The sequence below is a fragment of the Chlorocebus sabaeus genome, chromosome 10 (assembly GCF_047675955.1).
Source record: "Chlorocebus sabaeus isolate Y175 chromosome 10, mChlSab1.0.hap1, whole genome shotgun sequence".
Classification (NCBI taxonomy): Eukaryota; Metazoa; Chordata; class Mammalia; order Primates; family Cercopithecidae; genus Chlorocebus; species Chlorocebus sabaeus.
This window is the reverse complement of record NC_132913.1, coordinates 58,049,169-58,066,063: the sequence shown is the minus strand read 5'-3', so window position 1 is coordinate 58,066,063 and position 16,895 is coordinate 58,049,169. Positions and strand designations below refer to the sequence as shown.

The 16,895-nt window shown below is 39.0% G+C and overlaps 1 protein-coding gene across 1 annotated transcript in view; it reads right to left on the bottom strand.

Annotated features, from left to right (window-relative positions):
* Positions 1–16,416, bottom strand: part of ERICH2 (glutamate rich 2) — a 54,697-nt gene extending 38,281 nt beyond the window's left edge. Inside the window, exon 1 of the mRNA XM_073019804.1 lies at positions 16,222–16,416. The gene's annotated coding sequence lies outside the window, so the exon portion shown is untranslated. The remainder of the gene's footprint in view (positions 1–16,221) is intronic.
* Positions 16,417–16,895: the final 479 nt, after the last annotated feature.

Below are 16,895 nucleotides of genomic sequence, written 5' to 3'. Positions count from 1 at the left end.
AAATCACTCCAGGCCAGGAGTTTGAGACAAGTCTGACCAACATGATGAAACCCTGTCTCTAGCTGGGCATGGTGGTGCATGCCTGTAATCCCAGCTACTCGGGAGGCTGTGGCATAAGAATTACCTGAACCTGGGAGGTAGAGGTTGCAGTGAGCCAAGATCGTGCCACTGCACTACAGCCTGGGTGACATAGTGAGACTCTGTCTCAAAAATAAATAAACATATCTAAACATAGAAAAGGTACAGTAAAAACATGACACTATAATCTTATGAGACCACTGACTGCAATCTGTCCTTGACTTAAATGTTATGTGGCATAGGACTGTATATATATATATATAATATATGTATATATACACATATATACACACACATATATAGTATAAATGTATACACACATATGTAGTATAAATATATATATATTTACACTAGTAAATAAATCCATATATATTGTCTTGTCTTAAAGTGTCTTTCAAAAGCAGAAGCTTTTAATTTTGATGAAGTCTAAGTCAAATTTTTGCTTTTATAAATCACTATTGTGTGTGCTGTTTTTTTTTTTTTTTTTTTTTTTTTTGTTGAGACAGAGTTTCGCTCTTGTCATTCAGGCTGGAGTGCAATGGTGCAATCTTGGCTCACTGCAACCTCCACCTCCCAGGTTCAAGTGGTTCTCCTGCTTCAGCTTCTCGAGTAGTTGGGATTATAGGTGCCCACCACCATGCCCGGCTAAATTTTTTTTGTATTTTTAGTAGAGACGGGGTTTCTCCATGTTGGCCAGGCTGGTCTCAAACTCCTGACCTCAGGGATCCACCCGCCTCGGACTCTTAAAGTGCTGGGATTACAGGTGTGAGCCACCACACCCAGCCTGTGTGTTTCATATCTAAGAAATTTGGGCCCAATCCTAGACCAAAAAGATTTTCTCCTTTATTTTCTTCCAGAAGTTTCATATTTTTAGGTTTTACATTTTTGTCTGCTATCCATCTTCATTAATTTTTCTATATGGTACAAGGTATGAATTGAAGTCTATTTTTAGTTTTATTTATGTATTTATTTATTTAGAGACAGAGTCTCGCCCTGTCACCCAGGCTGGAGTGCAGTTGCGTGATCTCGACTCATTGCAACCTCCACCTCCCGGGTTCAAGCAATTCCCCTGCCTCAGCCTCCCGAGTAGCTGGGATTACAGGCTCCTGCCACCATGCCCAGCTAATTTTTTGTATTTTTAGTAGAGATGGGGTTTCACCATCTTGGCCAGGCTGGTCTTGAACTCCTGACCTTGTGATCCACCCGCCTTGGCCTCCCAAAGTGCTGGGATTACAGGCATAAGCCACCTCGCCCAGCCTGAAGTCTATTTTTAAAAACGTATGGTTTTCCAATTACTCCAGCACTTTTTCTCTTTCTTTTCTTTTTTTTTTTTGGAGACAGTTTCCCTGTTGTTGCCCAGGCTGGAGTGTAATGGTGCAATCTTGGCTCACTGCAACCTGCGCCTCCCGGGTTCAAGCGATTCTCTTGCCTCAGCTTCCCGAGTAGCTGGGATTGATTACAGGCGCCCACCACCACACCCAGCTAATTTTTTTTATTTTTAGTAGAGACGGGGTTTCACCATGTTGGCCAGGCTGGTCTTGAAATCCTTACCTCAGGTGATCTGCCTACCTTGGCCCTGCAAAGTGTTGGGATTACAGGTGTGAGCCACTGTGCCCGGCCAGCACTATTTGTTAAAAAATGTTTTTTCTACTCTGAATTGCCTTTGTACCTTTGCCAAAAATCAACTGACCAAATATATCTGAGTATGTTTCTGGGCTCTATCATATTACATTAATGTATTTTATTCATCAATCTTAATGTCAATTTCAAAATATCTTGATTTCTGTAGATTTATAAGAACTCTTGAATTTAGGTAATGTATGTCTTCTAACTTGGTTCTTCTCTGTCAGTTGTTGGTTGGGCACAGTGGCTTTATTTTTTATCAGAGAGGGGGAAAGCAGTCAGTCATTCAACATTAAGTATTAGGCTTTTGGTATATATATATTTTTTAATGAATACCCTTTACAAGATTTTAAGTTTCCTTCTATTCCTGAGAATTTTTGTCAGGAATAAACATTCAATTTTGCCAAATGTTTTTTCTGTACCTACTGAGATGATCATATGGTTTTTCTTCTTAAGTTTACTATTATGTTGGCCGGGCACAGTGGCTCACGTCTATAATCCCAGCACTTTGGGAGGCCGGGGCGGGCGGATCACGAGGTCAGGAGTTCGAGACCATCCTGGCTAACATGGTGAAACCCCATCTCTACTAAAAATACAAAAAACTAGCCAGGCAAGGTGGCGGGCGCCTGTAGTCCCAGCTACTCGGGAGGCGGAGGCAGGAGAATGGCGTGAACCCGGGAGGCGGAGCTTGCAGTGAGCCGAGATTGTGCCACTGCACTCCAGCCTGGGCGACAGAGCGAGACTCTGTCTCATAAAAAAAAAAGTTTACTATTATGTTGAATTGCATTGATTTTTCTACTAGTAAACCTAACAAATTCTTGGAATAAACCAACTTGGCCATGATATATTATCTTTTAAAAATATTGCCAGATTCAATCTGCTAAAATTTTATTAAGAATTTTTATATATACATTCATAGTAACATTAGTCACTACTTTTCTTTCTTTGTAAAGTCTGTCTAGTTTTGGTATCAGAGTAATACTGACCTTCTAGAATGAGCTGGAAAGTATTATTTCTCTTCAATTTTCTGGGAGAATTTGTATAGAATTTCTCTCTTAAATGTTTGGTAGAATTCCCAAGTGAAGCCATCTAGACATGGAGTTGCTTTGTTGGAAAGTTTTTTTTTGTTTTTGTTTTTGTTTTTGTTTTTTGAGACAGAGTCTCGCTCTATCGCCCAAGCTGGAGAGCAGTGGCAAGATCTCGGCTCACTGCAAGCTCCGCCTCCCGTGTTCACGCCATTCTCCTGCCTCAGGCTCCCGAGTAGCTGGGACTACAGGTGCCAGCCACCACACCTGGCTAACTTTTGTATTTATAGTAGAGACGGGGTTTCACCTTGTTAGCCAGGATGGTCTCCATCTCCTGACTTCATGATCCACCCACCTCGGCTTCCCAAAGTGCAGGGATTACAGGCATGAGCCACCGTGCCCGGCTGGAAAGTTTTTAAAACTACAAATTCACTTTCTTTCATAGGTATAGAGCTATTCTGGTTACCTATTTTTTCTTAAGTGAGCTTTGGCAGTTTATGTCTTCCAAGGAATTTGTCCATTTTGTATAAGTTGAATTATTGGCATAAAGATGTTCATAGCAGTCCTTACTGTCCTTTTACTACCTATAAAATATGTATTGATGCCACTCTTCTCATTCCTGATACTGATAATTTGGGTCTTCTCTCTTTTTTCCTTATCAGTATAGTTAGAGGTTTCATAATTGTATTTGTTTTCTCAAATCAACTTTTGGTTTCATCAATCTTCTGTATTGTTTTCTTTTTTTTTCTGTCACTGATAGCTACTCTGATTCTATTATTATTATTATTATTATTTTGAGACAGGGTCTCACTGTGTCACCCAGGCTGGAGTGCAGTGGCACAATCATAGCTCAGTGCAACTTCAAACTCCTTGGCACAAGTGTTCTTCTTGTCTCAGCCTCCTGAGTAGCTAGGATGATGGGTGTGCACCACCATGTCTGGCTTACTCTGATTTTTGATATTTCCTTTCTTCTACTTACTTTAGGTTTCATTTGGCCTTCCTTTTCAAGTTTCTTCTTAAGATGAAAGCTCTCAGGTCAATGATTGAAGGCTTTCTTTTTTTCAAATATGAATGTTCAGTGCTATAAATTTCTTCCTAAGTTCAACTTTAGTTGCATTCCACAAATTTTGAATGTTGTGTTTTTCATGTTCATTTAGTTCTAAATAGTTCCTAAGTTCCTTTTTCATTTATTCTTTGACACATGAAGTATTTAGAAGTGTATAGCTTAGTTTTCAAATAATTGTGGATTTTGCAGAGATCTTTCTGTTGTTGATTTCTAATTCAATTCCATTGATCAGAGAATATACTTTGTATGACTTGAATTCTATTAAACATATCTGTACTTTATAATGACCCAGACTATGGTCTATCCTGGTAAATGTTTTATGTGCATATGAAAAGAATATGTATTCAGCTGTTGTTACATGGGGTACATCTATAAATGTCAATTAGGTCAAGTTGGTTGATAGTTTTGTTTGAATCTTCTATATCTTACTGATTTTTGGTCCACTTATCCTACCAATTATTGAGAGAAGGGTGTCAAAATCTCCAACTATAATTGTATACTTATTTATTTCTCCTTGCAATTCTATCAGCTTCTCTACATGTGTTTGCAAGCTCTGTTAGTAGGGACATAAACATTTACGATTGTTATAGCCTCTTGATAAATTGATCATTTTATCAAAATTAAATGACCCTTTTTATCCCTGGTAATATTCTTTGCTCTGTAATCTATTTTGTCTGATATTAATACATTCCCCAGACTTTTTTTGATTTGTGTTACCATGATATATCTATTTTTTATCCCATTATTTTTACCTATTTGTGTCCTTATATATAAAGTTGGTCCCCAGTAGTTTGAATAGATTTGCATCTTGCCTTTTTAACCAATCTCACATCTCTGCCTTTTAATTGAAGTATTTAGACCATTTAAATTTAATATTATGTTGATATTGGGATTATATATTATTTGTTTTCTATTCATCCTACCTGTTCTTTATTCCCTTTTTCCTATTTTTCTTCATTGCCTTGGATTAAATTATTTTTATGATTAAATTGTATCTCCTTTGTTGGTTTATTAGTATAACTCTTTGCTGTATTATTTCAGTGATCGCTAAGGCATAGAGCATACATCTTTAACTTATCACAATCTATCTTTGAGTAATATTATACCACTGCACGTAGAATATAAGAAATGTAAAACATGCTTCCTTTTCTCCCCTCTTGTCCTTTGTGCTTTTGTTGTCATATATTATATTTCTATATGTGTTATATTTACATTTAGTTTCCAAATAGATAATACATTTTCTTTTTTGCTTTAAAGAATTGGTTATCTTTTAAAGAGATTTAAATAATAAGAAAAAACTTTATATTTACCCACATAGTTACCATCTCCAGTATACTTCACTCCTTTATGTAGATGCAGATTTATATCTGGTACCATTTCCTTCTGCTTGGAGGATTACTGTTAACATTTCTTGTAGTGCTGGTCTGGTGATGATAAATTATTTTGGCTTTTGTACATCTAAAAAGGGTCCTTGTTTTGCCTTCCATTTTTTGACACAGATTTTGGCTGGGTAAAGGATTTTGTGTTGCCAGTGATTCCCTCTCCTTCCCTCCCTTCAGGACATTAAAAAATGTTGCTCCATTGTCTTGCACCTTTGTCTTGCTATGCTACACTTGCATTGTTTCTTTTTTTTTTTTTTTTTTTTGAGACGGAGTCTCGCTCTGTCGCCCAGGCTGGAGTGCAGTGGCCGGATCGCAGCTCACTGCAAGCTCCGCCTCCCGGGTTCACGCCATTCTCCTGCCTCAGCCTCCCAAGTAGCTGGGACTACAGGAGCCCGCCACCACGCCCGGCTAGTTTTTTGTATTTTTTAGTAGAGACGGGGTTTCACCGTGTTAGCCAGGATGGTCTCGATCTCCTGACCTTGTGATCCGCCCGTCTCGGCCTCCCAAAGTGCTGGGATTACAGGCTTGAGCCACCGCGCCCGGCGCATTGTTTCTAAAAAGAAATCTGTCATACTGTTCTTTGTTCTTTGGCATGTGATATCATTTTGCCTCTGTCTGCTTTTATGATTCTCTCTTTATTACTGTTTTTAAGCAATTTTATTACTATGAGCCTTGATGTAGTTTCTTCCAAGTTTCTTATGCTTGAGGTTTGGTGAGTGATATGGTTTCTGTGTCCCCACCCAAAATTTCATCTTGAATTGTAATCCCCATAATCCCCACGTGTCAAGGGTGGGACCAGGTGGAGTCATCAGATCATGAGGTGGTTTCCCCCATCATGTTCTCATGATAGTGAGTGAGTCTCACGAGATCTGATGGTTTTATAAATATCCAGCATTTCCCCTGCTTCCCCCATGATTGTAGGTTTCCTGAGGCCTCCTCAGCAGTGTGGAACTGTGAGTCAATTAAACTTCTTTCCTTCTAAATTGCCCAGTCTGGGGCAGTTTATAGCAGCTTGAGAATGGACTAATACAGTGAGCATTGTGAATTTATTGGTTTATAATTTTATCAAATTTGGAAAATTTCATCCATTACTACTTGACATATTATTCTCTCTCACCTCATTTTTTTTTCTGTGGGAACTTTAGTTACACATGCATTAGGCCCCTTGTCCCACAGCTTGCTGGTATTCTGTTCATTTCTTTTTTTAATATTTTTTTCTCTGTGTGTTTCATTTTGGATAGTTTCTATGAAAATGTTTTCAAATTCACTAATCATTTCTTCTGCAATGTCCAATCTGACGTTAATCCCATCCTGTGTGTTTTTTATATTAGACATTTTAGTTTTCATCTCTAAAAGTTTGATATGGATCTTTTTTATAACTTCCATGTCTTCAATTACATACTCAACCTTTTCTCTAGCTTCTTGACGATAATTATAATAATGGCTGCATTAATATCCTTGTCCACGAAGTCTATCATTCGTATCAAATCTAGGTTAGTTTCAAGTGACTAATCGTACATACACCCCTCCCCCTGTTTTTTGCTTCTTTTTTAGAGACAGGGTCTTGCTCTGTTGCCCACGCTTCAGTGCAGCAATGTGATCATAGCTCACTGCGACCTTGAACTCCTGGGCTGAAGTGGTCCTCCCCACTCAGCCTCCCCAGTAGCTAGCACTATGGGCATGAGCCACCTTGCCCAGCCTATTGTACCTTTTATTGTGGATAGTAATTTTTTGTTTCTTCTGGAAATTTTTGGATAGATGTCAAACATTACGAATTTTACTTTTTGGGTGCTGGGTATTTTTGTCTTCCTATAAATATACTTGAGCTTTGTTCTCTGGTGCAGTTTGATCCTTTTAGGTCTTGCTTTTAAGCTTTGATAGGGAAGGCCAGAACAGCATTAAGCCTGAAGCTATTTTTCTTTTCCCCACTACAGAGGCAAAACCCGTCTGAGTGCTCACTCTACTCTGTGCCCTGTAAGTTCTAAGGTTTTCCACCTTGGCTGGTGGGAATAGGCACTCTTCACAGCCTTGTGGAGTCCTGTATACTGTTAGCTGTAATCCTGGCATGGGATCCTTTCCTTGGCCTCTGGTAACTTTTCTCAAATGTGTGCACTACTCATTACTCAGATGAATATTCAAGATGATCCTTGCAGATCTCTGGAGTCTTTTCTCTGTACAGCTTTCTCCTCTGATACTTTTTCCTGTGAACTGTAGTGTCTGTTTGATGTAGGTGGACTGCTCAGGTCTGCCTAGGTTTCCCTTGCTGTGCTATAGCCTGAAAAATCTCTCCAGGCAGAAGCCAATATAACCATAGGGCTTACCTTTTCTGTTTGTGGTTTTAGGGATCACTTCTTTTGTTGCCAGATGTCTAATGTCTTGAAACCTGTTGATTAACTAAAAAAATATTTTTTTGGAGTTTTTTCAAGTTAGAGGGTAAAGCCCTTCCCATTACTCCATCTTGGCCAGAAGCAGAATTCCTATTGCCTTCCTCTTAAATATAATCACGCAACCAAGGATTACCAGACATTAGAGAAAAGCCAAAAACATGCAATAAAAACAGCTTGATAAACTATCAGAAAATAAATGATGCCAGAGGACATCAGTAATTAAGGGAACAGAAGAACACATAAAATACTATACTAGAAACCATCCTCAGAGAAATTTGGGAAAATACTATATTGCATCCATAAAAGACAAATAGGATGCCATAACAAAATCAATCTAAGAAGAAGAAATAGCTCTTTAAAAATTGCAAATGGTTATTAAACATTTTTAATTTAAAAGATTGAACACATACAAATGGCCAACAGATGTATGAAAAAATGCTTATCATTACTAATTATTAGGGAAATGCAAATCAAAACCACAATGAGATAACACTTTATACTTCACAGTCAGGATGGCTATGAAAAAAAAAGATAACAAATGTTGGTAAGAACGTGGAGAAACTGGAACTCTTTCACAGTATTGGTGGGACTGCAAAATGATGCAGTTGCTGTGAAAAACAGTATGGAGATTCCCAAAGAGTTAAAGATAGAATTGACTGGGCACAGTGGCTCATGCCTGTAAGTCCAGCACTTTGGGAGGCTGATGCTGATGGATTGCTTGAGCCCAGGAGTTCAAGACCAGGCTGGGCAACATGGCAAACCCTCATCTCTACAAAAAATACATTAGTTGGCTATGATGGTGTGTGTCTGTAGTCCCAGCTACTTGGGAGGCTGAGGTGCGAGGATCACCTGAGCCCAGAAGATCCAGGCTGCAGTGAACCATGATCATGCCACTGCATCCCAGCTCAGGCCATAGAGTGAGACTCTGTCTCAAAAGAAAGAGAGAAAGAAAAAAATGTAGATGCTATATGTATAGATTTATTATACAAAATGATAAATATATAAAATATTTCTATCTTTATTATATGTATATATTATACATATACAGTAATATATACATATGCATATATTAATTATATATTAATATATATTCATATATGCATATGTAAATATTCAATATATAATGTATTTAAATGCATATATTTATATATTTACACATGTATTATATATGTATAATAAATAAATGTATACATGTACATATAATCAATAAAGATAGAATTACCATATGATCCAGCAATCCCACTTCTGGGTATGTACCCAAAAAAATTGAAAATCAGGATCTTGAAGGGATATAAGCACTCCCATGTTTACTGCAACATCGTTCACAAACAATCACCAAGATATGGAAACAACCTAATCATCCATTGACAGATGAATGGATAAAGAAAATGTGGCATATACATATTACGGAATACTATTCTGCCTTAAAAAGAAGGAAATCTGCAATATTCAACAACATAAATGGATCTTCAGAACATTGTGCTAAGTGAAATAACTCAGACATAGAAAGACAAATACTGCATGATTTCACTCATTTGAGGTATCTAAAGGAGTCAAGTTCATAAAATCAAAGACTGGAGTGGTGGTTACCAGGGGCTGGGGAGAGGGGAAACGGGAAGTTGTTTTTCTTTTCTTTTTTTTTGAGACTGAGTCTTGCTGTGTTGTCAGGCTAGAGTGCAGTGGCACCATCTCAGCTCACTGCAACCTTCACCTCCCAGGTTCAACCGATTCCCCTGCCTCAGCCTCCTGAGTAGCTGGGACTACAGGCACACGCCACCACGCCCGGCTAATTTTTTGTGTTTTTAGCAGAGATGGGGTTTCACCGTGTTAGCCAGGATGGTCTCGATCTCTGGACCTCGTGATCCGCCCCCTTTGGCCTCCAGAAGTGCTGGGATTACAGGCATGAGCCATCTGCACCTGGCTGGGAAGCTATTTTTAAAAAAAGATTGGATAATAGAATTGAGGACATCTCCTGGATTGGAGAAGAAAAGAAAATTGGGAGAAAAGAGGAGAGATTTACAAGATCAATCCAGAAGGTGTAACCTACAAGTGGTGTAACCTAGAAAAGGAGAACGGAGAAAATGGAGGGAGGAGTATTATAAAGAAAATCATAAAAGCTAACTTCCAAGAGCTGAACTAAATCAGAAATCTTCAGATTTAAAAGGCCCAAGAAGTGCCTAGCCCATAAATGTCAATAAAATACAAAACATACCAAGATATGCACCTAAAGAAAAAAGATAAAATACAAAATACTACACTAAGCACACGTGTCCCAGTCATCAATATATTTCCTCTGTGCCCCATATCCACCCTTCTTTCCCTACTTTGGATTACTGGAGGTGGGTCCTGTAAATATTTCTCCTTTCCCAGGTGATGTAAGATTAGGCCTTGTCAGTAGAGGATACTGGAAGGACACTGCAAGGGGAAGCGGCTCCCCTTCCTGGTTCCAGTGATCATTTTTCTTGCTTCTGTGGTGCCAGCAGGCAGCTTCTTTCAGAGTGCTGTCAAGGTAGCTAATGGTGCATAACTGCCAGCAAATTTGAACAACACCCTGGAGGGTAGCTTCCCAGGAATTTTGCTAGTATCCCAGTGGGTAACTTCCTGCTTGCCAGCTTGAGCCCATGGCGTTTTGGCAAATTTCCAGTATACCCTTTCAATGATGTATCTTTTCCAGTGACTTCGAATGTCAGCCTTGATTGAAGGTCCTCTTCCGTGTTCATTCCTTCCTGGGTATTCTTTTCAGTCCTAGAGGTGGTGGCTGCTCTTTACATCTGATATTTCTGCATTCTTTATCCTTTTTACTAGACAATCCCCTTTTACTAACTAATAATTCTTCATATTACATTTTCTCTGATTATGTTACTATTATGGTTTCTGTCTCCTGATAATCCTAATGCCACATTATTGTGAAATTTCAGAGTGGCAAGAAGTTAAAGAAACAAGAAGCATCTTTAGTTTTTTTTTAAAAAGTCACCTACAAAAGAGTTAGACTCAGACTGATATCAGACTTCTCATCAGCAGTGTTTAATTCTAGAAAGTAGTCAATAATTCTTTCAAGGTCCTGAGAATTCTATACCAAGTCAAATTATTAAGTGTGACAATAGGATAAAGACATTTTTCAGATATGCAGGATATATGACTATACACCAAGTCTAAAGATGACAGCTTTGCAGCAAACCTAGAGAGGGCTCCTGAGAATACTTGAGAAAAGAGTTCTGAGAGGACCCTTAGAACTTAAGGAAACGGGCTGGGCGCAGTGGCTCGCGCCTGTAATCCCAGCACTTTGGAAGGCCAAGGTGGGCGGACCACCTGAGGTCGGGAGTTTGAGACCAGCCTGACCAACATGGAGAAACCCCATCTCTACCAAAAATACAAAAAATTAGCTGGGCGTAGTGGCACGTGCCTGCAATCCCAGCTACTCGGGAAGCTGAGGCAGGAGAATCACTTGAACACGGGAGGTGGAGGTTGCAGTGAGCCGAGACAGCACCACTACACTCCAACCTGGCCAACAATGAAAAAAAAAAAAAAAAAAAAGGGACAAGAAAGGAAATATAACCACCACAGCACAAAAATATTTACAAAGATTTTAGCTTGTGGCTTACCATGGTTTCTGACACCATCTTGTCATTATTCTTGGTGATTTCAATATCCAGGGAGATAATATTTCCGACTCCTTGATTTTTTTTTTTTTTTGAGACGGAGTTTTGCTCATGTTGCTCTGGCTGGAGTGCAATGGCACGATCTCAGCTCACTGCAACCTATGCCTCCCAGGTTCAAGTGATTCTCCTGCCTTAGCCTCCCAAAGTGCTGCGATTACAGGCGTGAGCCACTGCGCCCGGCCCCCTTGATCTCTTTTACAATGAATGTGTCCTCTGCCTACTTCTACCATCCGTGACCTTGGTCAGCCCCTGGATCTGAGTTTTCCAATTACTGTAGCCACTAGCCACTTTTAGCTTTAAGCACCTGAAATGTGGCTAGGTCAAAATGAGATGTACCCAAGTGTAAAATATACACTGAATTTTGAAGATGTAGTTTCATAAAGTAAAGAATATGAAATATCGAATGAATTTTTTATATTGATTACATATTATGATAATACTTCACATGTATTTGTTAAGTGAAATGTTATCAAAAGAAATTCACTTGTTTCATTTTACTTTTTACATGTGGCTGGTAGAATATTTTAAATTACATATGTTACTCACTTTATACTTCTATTAGCAGTGCCCTAGATTTTATTATCAACACAGAAAATCCTCCTGAATCTCCGTTTTAATCGCACTGTTCACTGAACACTATTTTCTCGGCCTACTTCCTATGGGACTCCACCTCTAATAACGTTTCCTTCCCACTAAACTTTTAATTCACTGATGCTATCACCTTTTCACTGAACCTTCTTCCCTTCCCTAGGGTCCTCACAGCCTTTCCTACCTACCTAAAGTGCCATGTTCAGTCATTTAAAAAACATTTTTTTCTTTGAGACAAGGTCTCACTCTGTCACCCACGCTCAAGTGCAGTGGTGCCATCACAGCTCATGCAGCCTTAAACTCCAGGGCTCAGGTGATTCTCCCACCTCAGCCACCTAAGTAGCAGGGACTACAGATGCATGCCACCACATCTGGCTTTTTTTTCTTTTTTCTTTTTTTGTTTTTTTTGAGATGGGGTCTTATTATGTTGCCCTGGCTGGACTTAAATGCTTAGGCTCAAGCAATCTGCCTGCTTTGGCCTCCCAAAGTACTGGGATTACAGGTGTGAGCCACCACATCTGGACACAATCATTTTAATCACTCCCTGGCATATACCTGTAAATCCTTTATGCTTCTGCATGGGTAATGGACTTATCAGGAACATGACAGGCTGATCTGAGAGAGTATGATGAGTCAGGAGCTAAAGTCTATACAAAATGTGTTGCTGCACAATCTAGTTGTGCACTGTGATTATGTTTCCTTTCTAGTATGGTCTTTTTTTTTTTTTTTTCTTTTTCCTTCCCTATTGTTCATTGTTGGCCTGTATCACATCTTTAAATTCTCAAAACTACTTGCTTGGTTAAATCTACAACCCTGGTTAAATCCAGATCTCTAACTCCTTCATGCCTGTATCAGTGCAGCAGACTGTGGCTGATGGAAACACATGACCAGTTTCACTTCAGATTCTTCCTGGTTAATCTCAGGAGACCCTCAGTGCAGCCCTCCTTCATACCACATGTGCTCAGTCTGTCTGCTCTCCCTCTCTCCTGTACCAGTGGTTTTCAAACTGTGATGGCTTTCCAAGGAGAAAAGAGTTGAAGGGAATTAGCTACCAGATCCTCAACATGTACATGGAGTTTCCTAAAATTCACATCACAAAATTTCTTCTCTCACTGTACAAAACAAAGGCAATCTCTCACCTCCTTCAATCTCAGGGGTCAATACCTCCGGGGATAAGCCACAGGGCAGTTCCATCACCTCTGATCAAGACACAGAAACATTTAACATTTCTCTGTGTATATTTCCATTCAAGGAAAGTCAGCATTTGACCTACATTGAAGCGTTTTCAGTTCCTATACATTGTAGAGTAGGGTGGTAGATCATTGACAATTTTCATTGAAAGACCCAGACTTTTTTTTTATCAAGAGTGCATCATTCTTAGGTGAGAGTCCAGGAGAACAAAGAGATGATTAGTGAGAAATATTGGTGAGGATATTGATTGGTAAATTATTAACTATTAATGAGAAAAAAATTATTTTTTTAGAGTCAATTTAAAAAAAAATTGAGACCGGGTCTTACTATTTTGCCCAGTCTGGTGTCGAACTCTTAGGCTCAAGAGATCCTCCCTCGTTGGTCTCCCAAAGTGCTAGGATTACAGGCATGAGCCACTACACCTGGCCAAAAAAAAAAAAGAAGACTTTTTAAATGTATTTAAACATCAGAAAACCTTTTTCACTATTCTCATCCTTAGGTCTATGTTATTAGCTAGGAAGAAAAAACTTTTTGAATATCAAATCAGTGTAAGTTAATAACAACAATTCTTCCACTGTAACTGGAATGATTTCTGAGACTACTAGTTTTAAAACGATGTATTAAATAAAAGCTATAGATAAAACTTTTATGTGATTTCTTTCAGATTGGGTGCACCGTATTAAATAATATAGTTAGTACCTATTTTATTAAATTATATCATGAACTATTTCACTTACAATCAACTCTCATAAAGTGTTAAATATTATCTACTTCCTATTCAAAAAAGTTTGCTAGTGGCCGGGTGCAGTGGCTCATGCCTGTAATCCCAGCACTTTGGGAGGCTGAGGCAGGTGGATCACTTGAGCTCAGGAATTCAAGACCAGCCTGGCCAACATGATGAAACCCCATCTCTACTAAACATACAAAAAATTAGCTGGATGTGGTGGCGCATGCCTGTAGTCCCAGATACTCAGGAGTCTGAGGCATGAGAGTAGCTTGAACCTGGGAGGCAGAGGTTGCAATGAGATGAGATCATGCCACTGCACTCCAGCCTGGGTGACAGAATGAGATTCTGTCTAAAAAAAAGAATTTTTTTTAGTCAGCTATAAAGTTTTATTTCATTAAATAAACAGAAAAATATAATTATGACATATAATGCAATTAATGGAGTTACTTCTGATTTTTATTTAAAAGCTTTACTAAATTATTCTCAAAAGTAGACTATCAGAGATCTCATATGCACACAAACATAAATTTAAATTAATTATTTAAATTACTTAAAAATTTGTAAATAAACAATGGGACTAATAAATAATGCAATTAGAAGTAATTAACAATAGGACTAACTAAACACATAATATGTGTGAGCGAAATATGACAATATTTTAATAACTTTCTTCTTGTCCTTTGATATAGCAATTTGTTTTATCTTTTTTTAACTCTATATTAGGTATTTAAATTTTGCAGGTTCTATTATTATATATTCTTAAGAAAATATACATGAGATATTTTAAAAGAAGAACATAAATAGTATTATTAACCAAATATTACCTATATTTAATAAAAAATTGCAATGACATGTTTCCTTCTGCCCTGTGATGTGGTAGGTTTTTTTAAACCTTCGGTTGCCTTTTTCTTGTTTATTTTATTTATTTAGTTTTTGAGATGGAGTTTCTCTCTTGTTGCCCAGGCTGGAGTGCAATGGCATGATCGTTCAAGCAATTCTCCTGCTTCAGCCTCCTAAGTAGCTGGGATTACAGGCACGCACCACCACGCCTGGCCAATTTTGTATTTTTAGTAGAGACGGGATTTCACCATGTTAGTCAGGCTGGTCTCGAACTCCTGACCTCAGGTGATCCACCCGCCTTGGCCTTCCAAAGTGCTGGGATTACAGGCGTGAGACACCATGCCCAGCCGCCTTTTTCAATAATATTTCTCTGAACTGCCTGCAGCTTTTAGGACATCCTTCCTTCCTTTTATGCAGTGGTAAAAGTGAATACAGTCAAATGTAAATTCATTTTGACTTGCAGCTCTGCTATAATCAAGTCCATATTATAGAAGTTTATAAACAATAAAATTTCCCAGGATTTTCCTAGCAGCACTTTCTGCTGAATATGCAGATAGATGAGGAAAGTCTATTTTTTTTAAACAAAATATCAACAATTTTTTGTTTTGTGCTTTCTGTAGTTTCACTAAAATCTTCATAGAAATAAGACAATTGTTTGAAACTCCATTTTTCAAATTAAAGTAAGAGCAGGAGAACATTTTGTTGTTGCTATAATTCGATTCATTTCTTGATATATTATAGGAGGCATGATCATAGGTACAATCTGATGAGAAGAGTTCCAAAGGGCGGTACTGTGTTGAGCAGTATCACCCCCAACATTAAAATTCATGTCCACCTGCAACCTGTGAATGTGACCTTATTTGGAAATAAGGGTCTTTGTAGAAGTAATCAAGTTAAGATGAAGTCATACTAGATTAGGGTGGGCCATAAATCCAATATAACTGCTGTCCTTAAAGAAGAGGGAAATTCAGACAGACACACACATACACACACACACACACACACACGCGGAAGATGTGTGATTCCAAGTGAGGCTGGAAGGAGAAATTGGAGTGCTGTAGCTTCAGGCGAAGGCATGCCAAGGACTGCCAGGATCACCCGAAACTAGGATGGAGGCGTGCAACAGGTTCCTCCCTAGAACCTCGGAGGGAGCACAGTCCTGCTGACATCTTGATTGCAGACTTTTTGCCTCCAGAACTATGAGAGGGTAAATTTGTTGTGTCAAGCCACCTGTTTTGTGGTACTTGGTTTTGGCAGCCCTAGCAATCTATTACAGGGCCCAACATGTCAGTTCTCAAATTTCCCCCTTTTGTTTGCCCACAGTACATTATAGCTTCAGCTTGTGAATCAGGAAATGTAACTTCACTCATTTCCATAGTGCCATCAAGAGAATGATAAAATACTGTGTGTTTGTTCATGTGGTATGCCCATACCAATTCAGTGGTCACTGTTTTTAACTGAGCATAGGTGTCTTTGGGAGACAAAAACAAAAACAAAAACAAAAAAACTCTTCTGATTTAGAAATTCTTCCTTGTCTAATCCCAGAATTGTGAAATCCAGCGCCCACGTGTGTTTTCGCAATCACCTTTTCTGCAATGCCCAGGCCAAAGCTGCTTTCTGCATATTGTGCAGTGTGCGCCATTTTGGTGACTTACCTCCCTAATCCAGTTGTATGTGTCCTTCCTTTTGTCCTTAAGAGAACACAGTCATTTAGCCTTCCTTTTCAGCGAGATCTGGGTCGTGCTGGTGATATTGTAGTTGTTCTCTTTTTCACAATCTGAACTTTTAGAAAATATTGCCACAATATTTACAATGTTAAAAATTAAACTAGCACTCTCTGGAATAAGGAGTCTGGCTCCACTCTTTGGTGTTTGGCTAGCAACAGCATTGAGCCCCACCTCTCTGTCTCTCCGTCTGCCCCACATCTGGGCAAGCTGATAAGAAAGGCTGGGTGTTCTCTCTGTGCTGTGGAGAGACTCAAACTACATAAGCTCCTCCCAACAGGGGGCAGCCCTCACCCCGCCTCCACCCCTAACCACAATAAAACTCAACCAGTCTCTGTTCCCTGCTCTCTCAAGCCATTCTGGACTTACAGAAAGGTCCGCTCTGCTTTCCCCAGAGACCTCAATTATGTAAGTAATCAACCTTTCCATTATGTCCTGAGGTGTACTTGGCATTAGGAGTCTTAACGTCTGAACTGAACTTTGGGTGGGGCTTATCCTAGTTCTCCGGAGTGGTCACACTAATCCTCAGACATTTGGTGGGGCCCAATGGCTCACACCTATAATTCCAGCTCTTTGGGAGGCCCAGTGGGGAGGATCACTTGAGC